Source organism: Meriones unguiculatus, chromosome X (genome assembly GCF_030254825.1).
Source record: "Meriones unguiculatus strain TT.TT164.6M chromosome X, Bangor_MerUng_6.1, whole genome shotgun sequence".
In the NCBI taxonomy this organism is placed as follows: domain Eukaryota; kingdom Metazoa; phylum Chordata; class Mammalia; order Rodentia; family Muridae; genus Meriones; species Meriones unguiculatus.
Window position 1 is genome coordinate 33,963,168 of NC_083369.1, and position 18,928 is coordinate 33,982,095.

Consider the following 18,928-nt stretch of genomic DNA (forward strand, 5'->3'; position numbering starts at 1 on the left):
CACAAGGCTCTGGGGAACATTGTTGGACACAGAGACACTACTGAGATATGAAACAAGGAGATCTTTAGGGATGGCCCCAGGTGTCACCATTTCAGGCATGAGGTTCTGGAGAGAGGGCCACTGAGGTGTGAAGCAAGAGGATCTTTACCTTGGCACCCAATGTGTCTCTAGATGTCTCTATATCCCCTAACACATTGCCTTTCTGCTCCTTCTTTGAAAGTATAGAGGATGCCATATTGGCTTACAAGCTACAGCTTCTCACTGACTGGAAGAAACAGCTTCTTGCCTTCCTCCTGCCTCAGAGAAATGGCAGCTGACAACCTGAAAGGATGCTGGGCACAGTGCTGATAGAGTAGGTAGAGCTAGTGAAATTCAAGTCTCCGGTCAGCTGTAAGTAACCTACTGCTACCCAATCCAAACTCCCCCCACCTTGCAGCCCCAGAGGTCAGAGAAATTTACAGTTGTCTCTGGTGTGTTCATCCACTCCCATTCCACTTCCAATCTCCCTTTTCAGGGTCAATAGTCAAACTTTCACAATCTTTCCACCCTAGCCCTAGACTGTTTGGAGTGGGAACATCAACATGAATTATATGCAACATCCCAAATGAGTTTTGACTTTTTGTAGATGACCAATAAGCTCTATCTCCTAGGCCACACAAGACCTTACTGCTCTCCTTTAAGGAATAGGTGACCAAGGGTGTCAGTATGTTTTAATTTTGCTGAGAGGTCTAATAATTTCAAAAAGTACTATGAGACCCATATTATCTTAAATTAAAATGTTCAGCAAGGAATGTCAGGTCTCAAAGATCAGACTCAGCTTTACAATTTTCCAGTAAGAATCTTATCCCTGTCAAGCACAGAGGTACATGTCAGGTTGCCTAAGATTAAGCTCATGAATTAATTGTCTGAGGTCCTCTTCTGTTTTTTGTTTGTTTGTTTGTTTGTTTTGTTTTTGTTTTTGTTGACTCACTTTGTAGACCAGGATGGCCTCAAACTCAAAGAGATCTGCCTGTTCCTGCTGGGGAGAGCACACCATCACACCTGGCTTTTTTTTTTCCTTCCTGTCTGCACAAATTTGTAAAATTTTATATTTAGACACATTTTTTGAGACAGGGTTTCTCTGTGTAGCCTTGGCTGTCCTGAACTAGCTTTTAGACCAGGCCAGCCTTGAACTCATAGAGAACTGCTTGCCTCTGCCTCCCTGAGGGCTGGGCTACAGGCATGCACCACAGCTACTGGTCAAATTTTTAATTATTACAAAAAGGATGTTGTTTTTAATAAACTAAAACAGAAAAGCAAATGTACCAAAACAGCACCTAAAGTTTCTCATGCCTACAATAAAATACTGTGAAGATTAAATTATTTTCTTGTAAAATTACTATTCATTCATTCTTATTTTTTGGTTTTATGAAAATAGAACTATTCTTGCATAAGTATTGTTTGTAACTTGTTTGAGGGTATCCAGAAAATGCATTTTCATGGTCAGTAAATACATGCTGACAAGAAGCTGGGTGTGGTATCTTATATCTGTGATTGTGTGATTGTAACACTAGGAAATGGTGAGAAGGGGATTTCAATTTGAAGACCACTTGGGTTGCATAGTATTTAGGGAGGAAACATATGTTTTCAAACATTCTTTTTTTTTATTTTTTATTTTTTTGCAGTAACAGTGCATTTATTTCTAGTTCCTGTAGTTACTCATATGAACAATAGACACTTTCTTTTTTTTTTTTTTTTTTTTTTCAATGCAGTTTATTCAGGAACCTTGAACAATCCTCGGACCCCGGGGAAAGCCAGCCCACAGCTTAAATAGCCTCTGGGTAGCCAACCCAGGCGTGCCACGGGGGCAATGCAGATAGGTCCACCTACATGGAAGCAAGCCAGATCCTCGGCCTTAGCCAAACATTCTTATACTGACCAATATTTGTGTTCTTTCTATTTTTTATATCAGCGTGAGATACATATTAGTGTGCTCACTAAAGATTGCTCACATATTCAAATGTGTCTTTTATGTGAATCAATTCTCAGAGAAAGAAATTCTTGGTATAAACCTATGTACATTTATAATTTTAACAGAAACAAATAGGACACTTAACACAATGGATGAGCAACTAGATGGGACCTCAAAAATAGAGTAGAATGACATTTTGTGTCTTAAATGAGATGGAATGAGAAATGGTTTTAAAATAGAAAATAGAATGCAATGAAATGGAGACTGAGTGCAAAACAGAATGAAATAGAGAATAAAACACATACTTGAATAGTATTAAATGGACAATTGAATAGGTTACATATTGAATAGAATATAATGGACAAAAACAGAATGAAACAAAAACATCTAATGCACGAAAGAAAAATATAGCATATGAAAAGAGTAAAATACAGTGTCAGGTAAAATATTTAAATAGTTAGAAATCAAATTAGAAAAGATAAAATAGGACCAATGATGTCCTTGAATCATTTACACAGATTTTAATATAGTAGTCAATGATATTCCACATATATGGAAGTGTGTGTGTGTGTGCGTATGTGTGTTGCACATGGGCTTGATGTCTTTAGGGAATGGTATTACTTAACAGGGATTAAGAAGTATGAGCTTGTTAAAGGAAATGTGTTATTGGGGTGGGCTTTTAGGTTTCAGAAAACCAAGCCAGGCTGAGTGTCTCTCTCTTCCTGCTGCCTGGAAGAACTCTCAGCTCTTCACCAGGACCATGTCTGCCTGCATGACTCCACCTTCCTGCCTTGCTGACAATGGACGAAATCTCTGAAACTGTAAGCCAGCACCGATACAATTAAATGCTTTCCTTTAAAAAGAAAATAATAATAATTGCCACGGTCATGGTTTTTCTTTACGGCAATAGAAAACTGACTAAAACATACATTTTTTTCACGTATTTGGAACAAGATTTCCCAACTTTAAAATAAATCCAATAAAGTATTTTGAAAAAAATGTAAATAATTCACATATCAAATATTATAATAAATTAATTAAACATAGACACTAGCTGTAAAATCAATATTATAAAACTTAGTTTTATTTCTCTATACTAAAACCAGAAGTTATTAAAAGGAAAATTTGAAATGCCATTGCCTGTAGCATGAGAAAGTATCAGGCACCAAACAATAAATCTCACAAGACACTTGCTCAGAAATCACCATATCATTTCTGAAAGAAATTAAAAGTCTGAAAGAAATTAAAAAAAAAAACCTGTCACTAATCCAAGGTACAGTCTGGTTAACTGTGGGTTAGAACAAAGCTTCTTCAAACTTTTTCTGTTCATGGCTCCTGCTGAGCCTCCCAAAATTTTATGGACCCCAGGATACGAAGGTATATAAAATGGGCATGGCAATAAAACGATTGCTAATACTAAATTATAAAGAAATTAACTTTTGAACAGTTCTTTAGTATACATATAATTCTGTCTTTTACTAAAGATTATTTTAAAGTTTCAGACTAATGGGATGGATGGCCTTACTAATTTTTGCACAAAGAATTAAATCTTGGCTGAATATTTGATATTTCAGGGCATAGAGCATCTTCAAAGATTTTCTTCATTTATCAATACTTTATAATTGTTAATTTCTAAACTGCTGCTGTATATAAAAATGTAGCATAAATATGTAATAATATAAAGTGTTTGGAATGTGTTTAGAGACATTTCAGAAATTATTAGAAATTCTGTCACAATTCCAAGCAAATATTCATTGTGCATTGTTTTTTTTTTTTTGGTCAAGACAGGGTTTCCCTGTGTAGCTTTGGCTGTCTTGGACTCGCTCTGTAGAACAGGCTGGCTCAGACTCACAGAGATCTGCCTGCACTGCCTCCCTGAGTGCTGGGATTGCAGGCATGTGCCATCATCGTGCCTGGCTCACTGTACATTTTATGAAACTCAAGTCAGCAACACAAAAGGCAATTTTTAAAATCAAACATTCTATCTCTGAATAATACAAAGAGAAGCCAATATGAGATACTGAAAAATAATTATAAAAATATTAATGTTTAACTTTTCAAATAATTAAACCATAATGTTTTTCTTAGAGCAGAAATCCTGGTATCCATAACAAACAGCAGTCTCTGAGTTGAAGCACTCCAGGTACCAGTGATGCTATTGTGTGATGCAAAGTTCATGACTGTTGTGTTCAAAACCAAGTATAAAATGAAGTTGTATGATGCTACACAGGTGAACTCTGCCCAAAACACCTCAGACTCATTATGTGTTTGATATTGAATTAATTTTTGTTACTGTGTAGTAGTCTATGCTGCCAAAATTTTCCCAAGCCCCAAAATTCAACTGAACAACTCAATATGGAGCTGTCGCCTACAGTTTATGTAGCTAATGATAGAAAAATGATAATACAAAATTTAAAGAAAAAAATTTCACCAGAATTATATACAAAGCTCAATGGAATAAACACAATAAAAATGTCAAGAGATTGTCAGTGGAATCTGACATGCTGATTCTAAAATACAAATGTTTATCAAGAACTCAAGATCAGCAAAAGTCATCCAGAATAAGGAATTTGAAGCACTTCTGGAATTTGTGTATACAAATAGTTTATTTTATAGAAATGAAGATGGGTATATCTTTATTCACACACAAATGTAGAAATAGACAAATTGAGCAACAAAGAGGTAAAAACAGAATTCATAGACAAGACACATCTAAAGTATCAGACAAGGGTGTGAGTAAGCAGGGATATACTGATTGGTCATCAAGCCATAGAGAAAACATAAATGTGGCCTCTAATCCAAGCCATACACAAAAATCAACTGCACAAGATGAGGCTTATACTTGAAACATTATATAGGTCACTAAACCACTAATGATTAAGGAAAGCTTTGACCAAGCACACACAATAAAAAGTGGAGAGGAATATAATTAAACATTAGCACAATAATTTCAATAGATACATTACAGTGGACTTATATATAAAATTCTGCTCCAAACTTTTGCTACAATTTAAAACTAGAGCCCCGCATGATGGTGCACGCCTGTAATCCCAGCACTCATGGAGGGAGAGGCAGAGGAATCTTTTTGAGTTTGAGGCCAGCCTGGTCTACAAAGCAAGTCCGAGACAGCCAAAGTTACACAGAGAAACCCTGTCTCAAACAAACAAACAAAACCAAAACAACAACAAAAAATTAAAATTGGAGAGAGACAGTAATAAGCATAGTAAGTATCTATAAGGAAAATGAAAAAGATTGCTATCCTAAAGAGTGAAAGAGAAACTGAAACTTTGAGGATATGAGCTGGTACCTCAACTTTTAAAAGCTATTTGGCAGTATGTATTTAAGCAGAATTTAGGCATTTTCTATAACCCAGTGATTCCAGGTGTGTTTGCTCTACTGTTACATAACATACACAAATGCAATGACTTAATACAGTGGCCATTTATTAATTCAAAGTGCTGTAGGTTCAAATGACCATATTGGCCATGATGGGTTCTTTATTTAGTTACAGGGTGAAATCAGTTGCCCAAGCTTCAGTAACACATTTCTAAACTTACTGAGTTTAGGGACAGAATTTGGTTCTAGTTGTATATCCTAGAGGCCTTATGCAGATCCTTTATACAATCCCCCTTCACATTCATTCCTAGAAGTACAGTCTCTCAAGATGAGCACAGTCTGATTTAAAACCTCACCTTCTTAGACCTGGTCCACTCAGAATAACCTCCTTAAATGAGTGACCACTGATTGAAACCTTGATATATTTGAAAAAAAAAAATCTCTTTTCTTACACATAAAGCTTCTCTTCATATTTACAGGCTCTTAAGAGAAGATGATACAAGCTCTTTAGAATTCTCCCTACCAATTTATCTTTTCGGTCCTAGGATCCAGGCTGCTCCACTTATAAATGCTGGTTAGTTCAGCCAACATAATACAAGTTTCCTTTTTCTTTTTTCTTTTTAATACAAGTTTCTAATCGTATTATACTATCACCTCTATTCCAAAACTCATTCAAATTACACACACACTCAAATTCAGACCGTTCTCCATTCAATACAACTTCTAGGATATAGTGCCTCATGAACTGTGGGTAAGTGTCACTTTTAAAATGACAGCTTATCTTTCCTACATTTCAGCGCACAATGATAAAATTTTATCTATAAGTACTGTGGTTTAATATGAGACTAACTGGAAGACGGGAAGGAGCTCACAGTTTCAAAGCTGATTTCAACTTTCTGCACAAGACAAGAGATTTTCCAAGATGATTAAGGCTTTCTCTCTTATCTTCAAAAAGCTTCCAGCACTTGCTTCCTACCTAGTTCCAAAGCCTTGCTCATCTTTTTTTTTTTTTTTAAGTGTCTGCAGTTCTGCAGTGGCTAGCTTAAGATTTCACCTGATTCCTTCTGCTCCACTCAGATAATACCCCTCCTGTAAGGCAACTGGTTTGTGACTTTATTTACATTTTCAAATTCCTTTTTTCATAAGGCTAACATTCTCACAGGAGAGACTTTTTAGCCTATACATACATTCTGCTCTGTAAGAGATGATAATAAAGAGAAGACTCACTCAGGACCATTGTAGAATTCTTCTTACTGCACAATCAAAGTGTATATCCAACAGGCATTAGTCTTCAAATGACATGAATGAGGATTTTCATAGTGTCATTGTTGGAAATAGTCACAAGTGAAAATTCAGTATCCATCAATAATTTAATGTATAAACTGAGCCATAAACTATCTCTACATGTAAGAAAATGGCCAACTCTCACATTAGCAGTGATTAAAATAAATCAAACATAAAACATTCATGAGTTATAATCATTTGAGTATAACAACAGCCCAAACAAATTAATACTGACATAGGCCATGATAGATACTCACTTTCATGAGTAATAACTAATCAAGAAATAACATGGTTTCCTGAGTTGTCAAACATGTTTTAAACCTTTGCTTTGGTGGTTGTTACATGCATATATTCACCTTGTAAGATGCCATTATAATTATGCATGGCCCTATTTAAAATGCTATCCTTAAGTGAAAGCAAAAAGCTACCAGAAAAAGACTATGAAAGGCAAGAAGAATTGGCAGAAATATAGTTGAGACTCAGAACCTAATAGGCATATCTAAAATCAAAGATGCTTTGAAAAACAAACTGTTTTTGAATCATTTCTACATAAAATTTGATCTCAATTGACATGAATCTATTTATATTGAAGGGATATGTATGTTTTGTTGGATTCAGAAGTATCACTTCTGACTTTGCTATGGACCTTACATAATTAATATATGGCATAAAAAATTTGAAACATTTGCTCCTGAGAATTTCAGACACAAAATTTTATGGTGGTAGAAGACAGACCAAGAACTTGAGAATTATGACTTAAGAAAATTTATCAAGCCGGTTAAACCCATCAAAGATTAATCATAGGCTCTTCTTCAAATTCTTGCTACAGTGAATAAATAAAGATATTTCCTAATATTATACTATGTTCAGATGACTAGGAAAAGACTAAGATATAACAGAGTTATATCTACTGTTGAATTTTACTCTAGGTTTTACAGAACAGAAACCCCATGTTAATAAATCAGATTAAACCATGTATCTCTCTGTGTGTACTACCTAAAATGATGCTTTAGACTAATTATTATATAAATTTGAAAATTTTAAATATCACTTCTAGTTTCTAAATTATTCTTTTACTGATTTAGGAGCATATAAACGATTCTCTTAAAAACATGTGGATGATTGTATTCAAATCTTCTTGGATTTTCATCAGCAATTTATATTTCTAATCCTAGTGAAATAGTAACACCATTTTCTGATAAAGTTGTGGCTGGCTACCTAAAAACCTGCAGAAGGAAACAGGTAGAGTATGCAAAATATAGAGCTCAATCAGATGAACTTGGAAGATTCTTAATTCTAGTCCTTACTTAACACAAGACTTTCAGCAAATAACTTAGCCTTTTCAGCCCTGGCTTCCTCTTGTGCAAAGTAGGAGCACAGTTCACTGTTTTGATTTGTTTTCTCCAAATTTGGCAAAATGCAATTTCCACATTATTGAGTGAATTAATGTGCCAATATGATGGTGTTCAAGTAAAACATAGATTCTGTTTTACAAATTAACACCAGCAAATGAGGGGTGTTAAATGTATATATGTTGGGAACATTCATTTAATTTTATTAAGAATACCTTTAGTTGTAAAAATCTGGTGTTGCCCTGTGCTAAGCCATTCCAGATTATGCTGAACAGTAACTTTCAGGATGTACCTTTCTCTGGGGAACTTAACCTTATAGAACAATAGTTGGCTCAACTTTGAGTTCAAATGTCAAAGAAGAATGACTCTTCATCTCCTTTATGCAAGTAAACAATATTCATCCGCCCAACACCAATTTTGAATAACAGGACTGTATGATGAATAACTTATTTGTAAGAATAAACAATAACCACCTGTGAATTTATTAAGGAACACATGGACAGATGGGTATAGCAAAACCATATTAACAACACCAGGCTCCAGAACTTAACAAATATACCAGACCAACAAATAATGACGTCCATTCACCTTGACTATAAAAGGAGGAGCATCCCAATGCAAGGTCATGGCACATGCACTGACTTATCACTTGGCTACTGGCCATGCGCCCCAACTAGAAAAACTGCCACAGAAAAGGACCTCCATCTCAGTCTTCAGCTCAAATGTAGTTTCTCCTGAGATGGACATACAGCCCATTTCTACTTAGCATTCAAATTGGCCTGCCACTGGAATCTGAACAATTCTGTGCCCAGAACAACACACTATCATGCCATCTGTTCCTAAAACTTCTTACCTGGCACCTAAAGACACTTTTCCTTACCCAATACTAATAAAGCTTTTTACCTGTATCTTTAATACTGCTTCTCTGAACTCTGCAAGCTTCATAACCTTTTCTTAGCATTTCTGTAACATATATACATATGTATGTATGCAAATATGCACATACACCCACAATTTCATTGTGTGAATTATAACAGTTATAACGTGTGGTCTGAGGCTATTCCTAACTGTAGATTGAAATCATTAGTACTTAGTAAACTAAAGCCAGTTAATGTCAGTCTTAAATTTAATTGTTATCCATCAAATTTTGACATTATGGAAAGGTAAATGTTCCCATCTATGTTTCTGACATAACATGCCCATGGTGTTTTTATTTGTATATATTTTTATGTAAAATATTTACAGATTATTTCTACAGAAATTACACTTATCTTTTATTTTTCAAAATTACTTACATGATTTTAAAAACTAATCAGTAACAATAACCTTTAAGTAAATTAACAAATAATTTAGTTCTAAATCCACAACCTTTCCACAATCTCTGCAACTACTTTAAACTCCCCCACACTTCCCCTTTTCTCCTCTGTTTATCATGCATTTCCAAAACACAGGCATATACTGACTGTACCGTCCTGTAAAAATGGCCACTTCTGGTTTCAGCTCCCTCTAGGAAAGAAGTTGAAAATCCACGCACGCGCGCACAAGCACACAAGCTTGCCTGTGTGCCTTCTTAAGAGACAACGCTGGACAAACGTGACAAATGACTTTAAAAAAAGAAAAGAAAAAAAAGAAATGGCATCAAAGAACAGATTGCAAGGACAAGTCACTTCAAATGGATGTAACACTGAACGTTTAAATGCTAAATGTGCGGAAGCTATAAGTGGAAGATCAGGGGAGTGAGTCCACTTGTCCGTGGACTTTACCTTCAGGAAAATGTCCCGTGGTCCAGGCAGCTTGGTGGCCCAGTAAAGGGAGTCAGAACCAGTGCACCGGCTGCCAAAGCCAGTTGTTGCGCGGTGATGCTCTCCTCAGGTTGCAAAGTGCAGGCGCAGGCGCAGGAGCAGGAGCTGCCCTTGCCTGCAGAATCCGCAGCTGTAACCAGGCACTGGAGAGGCTGCAGGGCCACAGTCCCCCCACCCTGAACCTCGCCTGGGCCCCAACGTCCCACTACCGCCCCTGACGCGAGGCATTCCGCGGGAACTTGGCGGAGTAGCCCTTAGGGCTGATGCCTCTGAGCGCTTACGGGCTAGCTTATTGGCGAGAGCACCTCCAGCATGGAAGGGGCTGTGCATCCTGCTTGCCTGGCCCATTTAGCTTTCCTCCCACTGGGGCTTTGCCTCTGCAGCTTTCAAAAGGTTCCAGACATCAGCATGGGCGCCAGGCTACCGCGTTCCCCAGGTCCAGAGACAAGGTAGCTGGAGGTGGGGGCGGGGAGAGCACAGAGAATTCTCACAGAAAATTGCTTGAGTGCGGTTTGGTTGCGGTTGTCTTCCTTATTCTGCCCCACCCTACCCGGACTCACAACCGCAACCCCTCTGGCTTCCTCAGTCATAACAGCAAAACGTACAGTCTTGACCTTGCAAGGATTTGAGGGGAGAGGGAAGGGGAAGCTCAAGTCTTAAAAACTTAATAGATCACTGCTTCTTGAAACTACAAAGATCAGTCACTTGTTGAAAATCCTTGGTGTTAAAATGACACTGGCTGGTGTTAGGTGTTGGTGCAGTGTATCTGCAGCCAGCCCCGCTTTCATAAATTTTCATAGATCTGTAGCTCAGATATCCTGGTAAGCTTTCGTGTTGGCATAGAATGCCTACATTTTCTATTCTCATTCTGGTAAATCCTGCCCAATGTCCATGGAAATGGTGAAAGCGCCTCTAGTTCTTGGTAATTATATATGTATATAATTGTATATAAATGTATATGTCAAAGGAGAAAACACATTCTATCTCAGTGTTGCAGGGCATAAATACAAGAACATATTTGAAATATTTAATACCAAAACGAACTGGATATTTTTCCTATATTATTTCTGAACTAATTTCACAATGGTTTGATAATGTTAAAATTTTTTGTTGGACTAATTTTCAGTTTTATTATATGTTAAAATTTAGGAAATGTTCTGGATGCCAGGGGGAGACAAGCTAACATATTAGTCTTTTTGTCAAGTGTTTCCTGGAATTTAAGTTGAGGAATTTGCATTTTATTAGTCTAAGTGTAGCTGCACCTCCCACACCCCCTAAAAACTTCATGGTAGGACACAGTAGGGATGAATGACAAAACAAAACAAACAAACAAAAAAACAAAACAAAACAAAACCAGAAAACCTGAGATAACCAATTCCTTGTTAGTGTGAAGGATCATTTGTGGCCAAGAATTTCAATTTGGAGATTTACATTGTTAATTGATTGACTTCAACATCTAATGACATCTCTGTGTTGTTTTTCTCTTCCAAATACTTTTTAGAATGTATTAATTATGCAAAATATGGGTTTCATTGTGATATCTTATATGTGCATATAACATATTTTAATTATATTCATCCCTTGTAATTCTCTATCTTTGCCCTCTCACATTGGTTGCTTTCTTCTTTTCGAATTACCCCTCATCCCACTGCCACATATTTTCTTTTTAATATCCGTTCTGTAACTGGAAGAAATCATTTCTTGGTGTGTCTAATGCCACTGAATATGATTATCTCCAATTCCATCCATTTGCCTGAAAAGATATGATTTAATTTTACTGTATGGCTAAATAATAATATATGCCATATTTTGTCTATTCATCCATCTATGACCACCTAGAGTAGTTTCATAACATGACTCTTATAAATAATACTATAGCAAACATGGGTAGGCAGGTGTTTCTATTGTAGGATAGCTGGCACACACACACACACATATATATGAAACTCCATGTTGATATCTGTACTAACTAGACTAATTTACATTCCGCTAACACTGTATAAATCCACCCCCAGTCAGCAAATGCTTTGAGGAGTTTTTGTTTTCTTTTAATTAATTAATTAATTAATGAATGAATTAATTGTGTGTGTGTGTGTGTGTGTGTGTGTGTGTGTGCGCATAGATTCTTAAGTTTGGAGATCAGAAAATAACTTGACCTTTAGACTGAACTCATGTCATGAGGCTTGACAGCAGGTGCCTTTACCTTCTAAATCATCTCCTATCCTGTTTTCTTGGTGATAGCCATTCTGAGTAGCAAAAATGGAGTTTCAGTGTGTTTTGATTTACATTTCTCTAATGACCAAAGATGCTGAATATTTTTTTGTGTTTTAAATGACTATTTTTACTACATTTCTTTTATTTATATTTAGTTCATCTGTTAATTTTTTTATTGGGTCATTTATTCCTTTAGAGTTTTTTGTTTGTTTGATTTTGTTTATAGTGCTTTAGATATTCTGGATATTAATCCCTTGTCAAATGAACAGCTGAAAAAAACATTTTGCCCATTCTATAAAATGTCTCTTCATTATGTTAATTATTTCCTTGGCTGTGCAAAAGTATTTCTAAATGAATATACTTTTTGTTTTTATATTTTTACTTTCATATTTGTTAATTTTAATTAAAATCTAATTATATCACTTCCTTTCTTCTTTTACTCCCTCCAGAGTCTCCCATGTTTCTCTCTGTCCAACCTCTTCTATGGTCTCACCATACTCAAATTCATGGCCTCTTTTTCTTTGTTTATTATTGTTTTATATAATAAGTATATAAATACAACCTGCTGATTCTGTTTTGTGTTGCTTCTGCATGTGATTTCAGTGCTGACTATTTTGTGCTGGATAATCAATTAGAGAACTCATCTCTGGTAGAGACTAATTCGCTTTTTCTCTCAACAATCATTATTTGCCTGTAGATTTGGTCTAGGAATGGGATCTGCTTTCCTTGTTGGCGTGTGTATTGGTATTGTCATTGTTTATGCAATCATCTTGTTGAGTTATCATGGAATAGCTTTCCTGTCATTTCTAGAAGACACAATCTCACAGCAGGTGTTTAGTCCTCTGGCTCTTACAATTTTTTTAATTTTTTTTTATTAATTACACTTTATTTACTTTGTATCCCCCCACGTAGTTCCATCCATCCTCCCCTCCCAACCCCTCCCTTTTTCTTTCTTCTCCACACATGCCCCTCCCCAAGTCTACTGGTAGGGGACATCTTCTTTTCCTTCCTTATGATTTGTAGTCTATCAGATCTCATCAGGAGGGTTTGCATTGTCTTCCTCTGTGGCCTGGTAAGGCCGTTCCCCCCTCAGGGGGAGGTGATCAAAGAGCAGGCCAATCAGTTCATGTCAGAGACAGTCCCTGTTCCCATTACTATGGAACCCACTAGGAGCCTGAACTGTCATGGGCTACATCTGTGCAGGGGTTCTTCGTTATCTCCATGCATGCTACTTGGTTGGACTATCAGTCTCAGGGAAGACCCATGTGCCCAGATTTTTTGGATTTGTTGCTCTTCTTGTGGAGCTCCTGTCCCCTCCAGGTCTTACTAACTCCCACTTCTTTCATAAGATTCCCTGCAGTTTCCTCAAAGGTTGGCCATAAGTCTCAGCATCTGCTTTGATAGTGTGCAGGGCAGAGGTTTTCAGAGGCCCTCTGTGGCAGGCTCCTAATTTTTGTTTCTTCTTCTGCCATGTTGTGTGAGCCTTAAGTACAGTGATCTGTTGTAGATGTATTCAGTGGGGCCAAGCTCCCTCTGATTTCCCAAACTGGTCTTTGCTTTATGATCAGTTGTGGTTTTATATAATGGTCTTTTTTGGCTGTTTTGATGTGGGGTGAGAACTACACTATTGGTAGGTATAAAGATAAGTTTCAGAATGTAGTTAGGAATTATGTTTGTCTAGAAAAATGGTTGTAGTAGTTTGTTGTTTTTGTTTTTTTAAGAAGATCCATGGCTCTGCTAGCCCTGGGTAGTTGGCTAGGTAGTTAGCTGGGTAGTTAGCATTAGTTCCCTTATGCAAAATGGATCTTGACAGCAATTATACAACTTTTAGTAGTAATGTCAGTATTGCACCTTTAGAGATATCTTACCATGTTGGTCATTGTTGTGATTCATGGGCATCAGAGATGGAGAGGGCTTTTAATTACTGCCCTTTCTTGGCATCTTGCATAGTATCTTCTAGCACTATGATAGCTATACCACAAGAAGGGGGCTTTCAAGTTAGATCCAACGCTATTTATCTGAGTTCTGTGTCCAAAGTGTGAGCTGCCTTCAGCAACAGGGACTCACAGCAATAGCCTATACTGTTTTGGGAGTCTCTTGGACTACCCTAACAAATAACTCAGATGAACATTTCTCATTCCAGGCATTTGTAAAAGCTTTTGAACTCGATGGCATATTATTTATCAAATCCTAATATTATTTCTTTTCAAGTTTTCGAACAACCTTCTCCACCTTTCTTTTTTTCCTTTTAAGTTTGACCATCTATTGAATGGAAATATGGGATCCATGTTTGATAATATTGGCAAGATACTACAATGATAAAGCAAGTAAGTAATCTGAACTTTTGCTTGCTTATGTTTTATTACAGCAGGGACTTGTATAGTCCAAGCTTTCTTAAACTTGCTTTATAGTCTAGGCTGACCTTGAACTCTTGAACCTCTACCTGCCAAGTAGTAACTTTACAAGTAGTCATTCTGCCAGGTTAACTTGAATTTGTAATTGAAGTTTTTGTGTTTTTAATGGTATTTGTTTGTAGACATACTTAAGGGGCACAAAGCCTGCCTGTCACACAGCAAGGCTGTAAATTGAATTTCTAGTACCATAAAAAAAATACAAAATATCCTTGATTTTAGAGATGGGTACTTTTGAAATACCTTTTTAATGTATCTTACAACCTAGAAAGACTGGCTTTCCTTTTAATCTTCCCCTATGGAGTGTATCTAGAATTAAAAATCATTTAGATCCCACACATCAAGTAGAGACTACAAAAACTGTTTTGTTTTGTTCTTTTTGCCTTTGAAAGACAGCTCATTTTTAAAAGTATGAGTTGATTAAAAATCAGTTCTATAATGCTTGAAGATCTTTTAATTATATCTGATATTAATAATTTTAGGTTTTTTTCTTTCTTTCATAAGTAAAAGTACTAAGAAAAATATTACAGGATACAGGCCTTTTCTTTGATTTGCAAAATACTACTCTTAGACAGTAACTATAAGAGAACAAGACACAGTGGGTTTGCACAGTGGGTGGGGAAATCACAGGCCACACAGGTGTGAAATTTCAATTAAGCCCAGTAAGAAGTTCTGTACTTCACAGTGGCACAGTCTCATCTTTTTTTTTTTTTCTTCCTTTAAAGGTTTCAAAAAGCTGAGTTGAGAAGCTGAACATGCTGACTGACCTTAATTTTTGCTATCCAATTATTTATCTTGATCTCACTCTCTGACTTCATACTTCTCAACCTGGTCAATGAATTTGTCGTAAACTTCCAAAAGAAAGGAAATTTCTTGTCTATTATTTTTCTGAAATCTTGGTGCTAATTCATCTTCTTATACAAACAAACAAACAAAATTAGGTCCAAACCACCCACAGATTCAGATGCTAAAACAGCTTTAAAGATCTTCCTTGCTTGTGGTTCCAGGATTCAGACCATCATATAATCAAGAATCAGGGGCTGGGAGTGGGGGACAGTTGTCTTCCTCTATTATTCTACTCACTGATAATCATCTAAGAGATCTTAGTACAGAGATCCCAGTACTGTTTTTAGTGTTTGAGGGTCAGGGGGGTGGAAGCATGCATGATACATTTGCCTACAGCTAATTTTATAGCTTAAGGAATCTTAAGCAAATTCGGAAGCCTGCACACCTAAACATCCTATTCATAGCTATTTTCGAAGCTATTGTGAATAGGATTTTTTTTCTCAGTTTCTTTTTCAGCATTTTCATGATTTGTGTGTAAAAAAAGCTATGAAATATTCTGTGTTCAGTTTTATATCTTGCTACTTTGCTGAAAGTCCTTATCAGAACCAACTCACTTTAGGTTTTTAGAGACTTTTAAATATGGGAAGCAAATTATTTGTTTCATTGTTCCTTTGCATTTTTCTTTTTATTTCTATTTTGTCATATCCCTGGAACATAATAATAATTTGAACTTTGTTTTCATATAAGCATTCCTTTTATCTGTTTCTATTTTTCTTGCTAATACATAGATGAGATTGGAAAGAGTGGGCTGGGAGGTGGTGGTGCACACTTTAATTCCAGCACTAAAGAGGAGGCAGAACCAGACAGATCTCTGAATTTGAGGCCAGCCTGGTTTACAGAGCAAGTTCCAGGACATCCAAGGCTACCTAACGAAAGCCTGTCTGAAAACCAAGATAAGAAAAATAGATCAGATAGAGTGGACAAACAATCTTATTCCTTCCTTTAGAGGAATTATGTTCAGATTTCCCCTGGTTAGTATAGTGTTGGTTTAGGTTTTCCATATATAGCCTTTATTATGCTGATATTTGATCCTTTTGTTTCTAGTTTCTTCAAGGCTGTTATCAAATTTTATCTCATTTGATGCTAACAAAATTTTCTGTGATGGAAGAATTATTACTAAATTTATCTTCTAGATCAGGATATTGCAGCCCCCAAAGGGTCAGAAATTTCCCATGGGTACATTGAACATTAGTTATGAAGTTCATATGAACCAGGCTGCCTGGCTTGTGAGACAATTATGTGGTGTGTCAGGAGGCCCACAAAGGTTTTTGTCCAGGCCCCTGAGCTATTAAGTTGGTAGGACAGACTCAAATCATAGAATGTATGGATTGAAAATCCCCTCAGTTTAAGAGTATAAGAGCCAGAGAGAATGGAGGACACCAAGAAAGTAAGGTCTTCTCAATCAATGTGAACAAAAATTGGATGAACTCACAGAGATGGAGACAGTAAGCACAAGCCCAACATAGGTCAACACCAGGTCCTCTCTCTATATATTGGGGCTTCCAGTTTAGAGTTTTTATGGGGCTCCTGACTGTGAGAACAAGCGAGTGTCTGATTCTTGTGCCTGCTCTTGTGCTGTTTTCTTTTCTTGGTGTGTCCTGTCCCTCATGATATGATAGTTTTTGTTTCATCTTACTATATTTTGTTTTGCTGTAATTTGTACTTAAAAACTGAAAATTGATTTAATTTTAATTCGCTTTTTGTTCCTTTTCCCCAATTGTACTTACTTACACTCTCCAATTATATCTCATTGACACTGTACATTGAACAGATATTTATTAAACACCTATTATACAATGAACTAGGGGAAAAAATAAGAAATAACGCTTTTGTCCTCTAAATCCACATAGTATAGTTGGGGAGACGATCACATTAAAAAAAAATTTACTATAGTGTGGTGAATGTTATCATAAAGGCAAGAGTTGCTTTTCCAGCTATCTGTTAATGGATAAGTAGAAGGTATGTATGGGAAAGGATTGGGGAGGTAGTTCGGTCAAAAATTGAAGTTTTGAACACTGGCTCAGAGTTTCAAATAAGATTTATTTTAGAAAAGGAAGTGTGACATTTTAGTATTTCAAACTGAAAAACTAATGGGAGAAATGATTTAAGGGAAGTTACCATGAGTGGCCTTACTAAATTTATCTTCTAGATCAGGATATTGCAGCCCCCAAAGGGTCTGAGTGCCATGGTAAACATACACCTGGGCTTTAACCTTCCTTCCAAACCTTGATACTTGTAACATTGCTTTTGTAAAATACCCTGACAAAAGCAACTTAAAGGAAAGTTATTTGTGCTCACAGATCCAGGATGTGGTCATATGTGGGCCATAATGGCAGCAAGAATTTCAGGCAGCTGCTTTCGTTGTATCAGCAGTCAGGAAGCAGAGTCAGATGAATGCTGGTGATCAGTTCACTTTTTCATTAATTTTTAATTTAAAACTTTTTTCACAGTTTTTTATTATATATTCCAGTTAAAGAGCCCTCCCTCAACTCCTCCCAGTCCCACTCTCCTTTCCCTTTCTTCCTTATCCTCTTCCTCTAGTCCTCTGAAAGGAGGGTTCTCTTCCTCTGCCATCTGACCATAGCTTCTTAAGTCTCATCAGGACTGCCTGGATCATCTTACTCTATGGCCTGGTAAGGAAACATCACGAGGAGGAGAAAGTAACTAAAGAGCAGGCAATCTAGTTCATGACAGAGGTAACACCCACTCCCCTTACAGGAGAACCCACATGGAAACTGAGCTGCCAATTTGGCTACATCTGAACAGGTGGTCTAGGTACTTTCCATGTATGATCCTTGGTTGGTGTATCAGTTTCTGCAGGACACCGTGGGCTCAGATTTTTTTTTAGCTTTATTGGTCTCCCAGGGGGGGGGGGGGGGCTTCTGTCCTCTACATGCCTTTCTATCCTCCCCATCTTCCATAAAACTCCCTGCTCTCTGCCTAAAGTTTGGCTGTGAGTCTCAGAATCTGCTTCAATGCCCTAATGGGTGGAGCCTTTCACAGGACCTTCCATAGTAGGGTCCCATCCTGTTTGTTCTCTTCCACAGCTTCTGGTGTCTATCCTGTTTGCCATTCTGAATGAAATTTAAGCATCCTCCCTTGGGTCCTACTTAGTTTTAGCTTCTTTAGGTCTGTAGATTTTAGTATGACTATCCTATATTATATGTCTAATATCCACTTACACGTGAGTATATACCATGCTTATCTTTCTGTTTCTGGGTTATCTCACTCAGGATAAGCTTTTCTAGTCCCATATATTTGCCTGCAAATTTCATGATTTCTTTGTTTTTCATTGCTGAGTAGTATTCCATTGTGTAACTGTGCCACAATTTCTATATCCATTCCTCCAATGAGGGACATCTAGGTTGTTTCCAGATGCTGGATATTACAAATAAATCTTCTATGAACATTGTTGAGCAAATGTCCTTTTTGAATGGTGGGTCATCTTCGGATATATAGCCAGGAGTGGTATATCTCAATTTTGAGGTAGTGCTATTCCCAGTTTTTGAGAGAGCACCAGACTGATTTCCAAAGTTGTTGTACAAGTTTTCACTTCACCAATAATGGAGGAGAGTTCCCCTTTCTCCACATCCTCTCCAGAGTGTTTTGTCATTTGAGGTATTTGTTTAATTTTTTTAATTTATATGCTTTGTATTCCAACTGTGACCCCCTCCCTCATCCCTTTCCATTCCCACTCTTCCTCCATCTTCTCCTCCCATATCCGTCCCCGAG

At 36.9% G+C, this 18,928-nt stretch overlaps 2 long non-coding RNA genes across 2 annotated transcripts in view; one reads left to right on the plus strand and one right to left on the minus strand.

The window, feature by feature from the left end:
* LOC110542643 (uncharacterized) overlaps nucleotides 1-9,960 on the minus strand; it is a 174,326-nt gene extending 164,366 nt beyond the window's left edge. Inside the window, exon 1 of the long non-coding RNA XR_009588530.1 lies at nucleotides 9,687-9,960. This is a non-coding gene — a long non-coding RNA (uncharacterized LOC110542643). The remainder of the gene's footprint in view (nucleotides 1-9,686) is intronic.
* A 33-nt stretch (nucleotides 9,961-9,993) lies between these two features.
* LOC132650143 (uncharacterized) lies at nucleotides 9,994-15,206 on the plus strand. The gene is made up of 3 exons (XR_009588531.1): nucleotides 9,994-10,174; nucleotides 14,193-14,266; nucleotides 15,076-15,206. It is a non-coding gene; the product is annotated as an uncharacterized LOC132650143 (long non-coding RNA).
* Nucleotides 15,207-18,928: the final 3,722 nt, after the last annotated feature.